Source organism: Penaeus monodon, chromosome 8 (genome assembly GCF_015228065.2).
Source record: "Penaeus monodon isolate SGIC_2016 chromosome 8, NSTDA_Pmon_1, whole genome shotgun sequence".
Classification (NCBI taxonomy): domain Eukaryota; kingdom Metazoa; phylum Arthropoda; class Malacostraca; order Decapoda; family Penaeidae; genus Penaeus; species Penaeus monodon.
The window spans coordinates 3,610,923-3,615,922 of NC_051393.1; positions in this window are offsets into that span (position 1 = coordinate 3,610,923).

Consider the following 5,000-nt stretch of genomic DNA (forward strand, 5'->3'; position numbering starts at 1 on the left):
TCGATGATGATGAGAAATCTTATATGTCTCCTACCACTAGCCGTAGTGCCTTTTCGTCTATATTTCGATAGACAAAGGACAAAAAGAAACGGCATTGTCTCCTGCCTCGGTCTGCTGTAGATTCGCTGAACCTCGTGAATCGCACACAGTCGATAGTATGAGATTAGAAAGCTAGACAATGGCTGGGGGGGGGGGTGAACAGGGAGGAGAGGTGGGCGCATCCCCCGGCCTGGTCGAAGAGGAAACAGCCTAGGAGGACGGGGGGGGGGGTAGGCCTCCCACCTTCTGATCTTAACTGTTCTAGCGTAAGGGCTGGCGAGGCTGAGCTTCCGTCGAGTGCTACAAAGGCACTAATATTTTCCTCACTCGTTGTTTGATCGCTTTAAAACGAGAAAACAATCACCGAGAGACAGCATTACATCTAAGAACCCATCATTAGATGCGTTGGTGGGATTTTTTTTTTTTTAGATCCGCTCAGCAGGGTTATGCTAAGACTCACAGAATTTTATCAACAGCCTCAATTACCCTCCCATTTCAGGATTAAATATTCTCACAGCAATTAAATGCCTAACAGCTGCGTCTGCTATTCTTTCTAAGAATGAGAAGGAATTAGTCTGATTACTTTACATCTTTGTTCCAGTATCTCTTGAATGCATTCAGAATGCAGCTGCGAAGTGATTCCTTCACACGAACAGGGGAGCATCGGTAAAGGGTATCGACATATAAGAAGAAACATTAAGACCGCCGCTACGAACAATAATAAATAAAAGATGCTTTTTGAATCCATACTAACATGTGTGCGAACATGCACCGTAGAAAAGTGGTATATAATATTCTGCTATGTTTGTAGGAAATCAGTGTTTTTTTGTTTTGTTTTTGTTTTTTGTGCTAAGACTTTAGATCACAACTTTTCATCTGACTCAAGCTTAATCACCACAGTGGGGGAGAAAACCTACAGCACTGCCAGACCGTTCCTTCTAAACCAGCATTTATATCCTCTGCTGGTTGACTATGGCAGTGTGTTTGAACCTCGGTGTATCAATTCCTGTATCATTTGCGTGGTCGGCAAAGGAAGAGGAGCAACCATGCATGGCCAATCGCGCGATCAGGAAAAGGAGTATGCCCATGCCAATCTGTATGAGTCAAGGTCTGCTTTGTTCTCCCTGTCAAGAGCTGTGAGAAGAGATCATCCCCAACACGACGAGGCAATAATATGGCACACAGAAAACGGGAGTCCTGCCATTGCTAACTTGATCGCCCACTTTGCACCTGGAAGAGCACTGGAATTCATCATTGCCATGAAGCAGTTGGAGAGTAGCCGTCATCGTCACTTTGTCCAGGGTATTTATTGTGACACCACTAAAGATCGTCAGAGTTACATGCACGAATCGCTTATGTTAATGTACAAGGAAATTGCAAAGTTGATGTCACGACCTCGTTCAACCACATTCTCGGGTCGTGGAGCAGTCATAAACATTCTCTTGCGACGTGGGTCATGCCCTTCAACATGTAAGTTGACACTTTTACATTAACGCCCGCCTCGCAACATTTGTCTTCAGGACGAGGGAAAAAGTGACACCACAGGAGAGAAAGATGAGAAGGCGGCAGAAAAAAAGAAAAAAATAGAAATTAAGAAAGAAGGCGATGAGGCGACGATATAGGAAGAGGGCGAAGCAGAACCTATAGAAGAGGGAGAGATTGATTATCATCAGGAGAACGGCAACGCTGAACAACAGAGTCTTCAGAAAAAAAGAGAAAAAAAAGTGAGAAGAAAAAGGAAACGCGCCATAGTGTGTCAATATTTATTCTTTTATTTTCTCTCTCTCTCACTCACTCACTCTCTCTCTCTCTCTCTCTCTCTCTCTCTCTCTCTCTCTCTCTCTCTCTCTCTCTCTCTCTCTATTTCTCTCTCTCTCTCTCTGATTCTGTTTCACTGGCCCTGGTTTATATATATGACGTGCAATTGTTTTTGTTTTTTTATCAGTCTGACATTTGCTATCAACATGGAGCATTATAAATAATATATTTAACAAACAGTAATTCCAGATATTTTTTTTCCAGAAAACACATCACACGGATCTGAAAATATACTACCTTTAGCATTTGATTATTCTCTGGATAAGTGGCTTTGGTCAACTTTTTTACACCCGGAATATCATTTTTCATTCATATCTGATAATGACGATTTTTACGTCAAGGTTGTAAATGTGTGGATAGCTCCCTCGCTTATACAACTCGAAGCTACGAATTATGTGTCCACCATTAGCATACTGGGACAAGTGGCAAACATGCAGGTTTAAATAAATGAGCTAAATGAAGAATTCCTCAGACATTTTTTTTTTAATCCTACATTTCAATATCCCTGTCAACAAGAACGGCTACTTGAATATGACCAACAAACAAATCGGTACCGGGTCTTGACGCGAGCTCTGACAGGAGAGATCTTTCTCATATCTGTTACTTCAGTATTAAGTTTTTACGTTTCATTGCTCGTATTTTAGGTTCTGACGAGAATAAACGATATCCCTTTTCTCGAACGCGGTTTCCACTGAGAATGTGTCCGACCATTATTACGAACACCATCAGAAGATAAACAGAGTAAGCGGACCCCCAAAAAGTGATGGGGGAGTAAATTTTATTTACATGTATACTAACACTGTCACACCATGTCGATTTGATAATCAACAGAATAATATCCTGGATGTATTTGCTTTACAAGGTTCTAGCAACAAGAGGTATACACCCACGCTCTATAAGTGAATTGCAGAAGATATAACCTCCATTGCTATTCGTAGTTCAGACCAGGACGGTTTTCCTGTTGTGTTTGAGGAGGGACGCTCTGCTAATTAAGACTGCAATAGGTCTTTCATGTATAAACGAGGTATCCACCTTTTTTCAATTACTTTATCTCGCAGTGTGTATGTTCGCACTCCCTTTATCCCTCATATAACAGATGAGGTTATGCTTCTGTTTGATAACCTGGAAATAGATCAGAGAAGGAGCCAATATTAATATATATAGAACCTCCGATCATTACATAACAGGAGGCGGCTTATTTAATTTTTTGGGCAATGTAAGAGTGCGTCTCTTTCCATTCGTCACAATGGTTAAGCCTGTTGTTCTTGATTGAGGAACGGGGGCGTTAAAAGCGATATGAGAGACGATAATACAGATCCTCATTGAAGAAGAAAGGGTTGGCACACGGATCGTATGAGGGGGGGTAGGTGTGAAGAGAAAGAGGGGAAAGCATGTGAAAAGATTTAATAGCGTGCAAGAAAAGAAAAGCAAATTGTTTACCGTACAAAAAAACATCATTTCGATGATGTAGTCAGTATCAGTCTTTGTCTTCGATGTACTAGCCCTGTTTCCAGAGAAAATCATCTTTTACACAAATGATCATGATGCATCAGTTTAAGGCACTGTCGTCGTATGTGTCAGGGATTTTTTATATGTTTCCGCGGACAGGAAAATGCGAATGATTGAGACGGGTGGTGGAGAGAGAACAGAGGTCGATGTTTTGCCCTTTAACGTGGAGTTTTGCCGACAAGTATATCGAATTTCGATAGCCTCTGGGCAGAATTGTCTTGTAGACTTGTCAGAACTTATTTTAGAGGTGAAGGGATCGTTTGCAAAGGAAGATATGGTCTCTGCTGGGCGGGGCTGATAATGTGGTGTAGTCCAATGCTGTCATGATCAAGCCGGTTTGTTTATTTTAACTCTCAACAGGTCGAGCAAAATCTTCTGTTTAGCTTCACATCTTGTATGCGACTTGTAACAGAGATGTCATCTCTTACGCGTAGTTTAGGCAGGAATATGTTCTTTTATGATTTTTTTTTTTGAGTATTCTGGCATTCCCTGTGCAAATGCAACCGATTATTTTTCGAAAGCAATTAAAACCGAGAGAAAAAAAGAAAAGCTATTTTTTTTACTAGACTCTTTTACTATACGTGGCCTCGACAGATATAAATCTTCTATATAATGTTTCGGTCAGGTTCACCTTGAATTTGCTCCTGACCTCTTTGATGAAGCCAAGGATTCGGCAAGAGAGGCTCTTAACAAATCTTTACAAATCTTTAGTCCTCTAAGCTATATTTTTAACAAGACGCTTTACAAGACATAGCTAAAAATCAAACTTTATATGTTTATGGCTGATATGATGGCATTTACAGGATACTACATACTAATTCCCTTGCATATTGGACACAACGTCCTGAACAAACTGCATGTGTCTGTTTATAATGCTTCTGTTTATAATATACACACAAGATTCCTAGCGCATTATGCAGATTTGTGTTATAGCTCTTTGAGCGCGCTTGGCATAGACAAAGAAGATATCCTTGATAGGGAACGATTTGAAAATGGGGAAATGACGTGGATTTACAAACTGGATCTCTTAGAATCACATTGAACTGTCTCGCCCTCCGAATTCACATACTGTGCTCTTCTTGATAGGAGACAGTAAGGCAGTTATTTACGTCAGCGGTGATAAACGAGTGACAACAGATATCAGAGCATAATGAATCGTCTACAGTTCTTGAATGTTTGTTTGCAATTCCTCAGTGAAAGAGGAGAAACATTTTGTGTTAATATAATGATTAATCTATCGGATCAGATATCTACTCGATATAAATGCATTAGAATAAATTCTGTGCAATAAATGTATTAATAAACCCGCCTCACGCCACGTCAAATGGGCCATTATGTCTCGCTTTTAATAACGCGCCGTTGCATAATATATTTCGACTCTTACGGCATACCACCTCATCATTATTCTCTACATTCCCATAAATTTATTAATTCATATCAGAGTAAATATTTTCTTGACATAGGTTGACATGTTGAGAGTGTAGCGTTTGGTGCATAAATTATTTCCATTACCTATCACGTGTCAAGCAGAGGACTGCTATACACTTTATTATTTTTGAGAAATTATTTTTGTAACACTGATTATAAATATAATGATGCAAAGTTATGAACGTCTTGTATAGAAATTTAAAAAT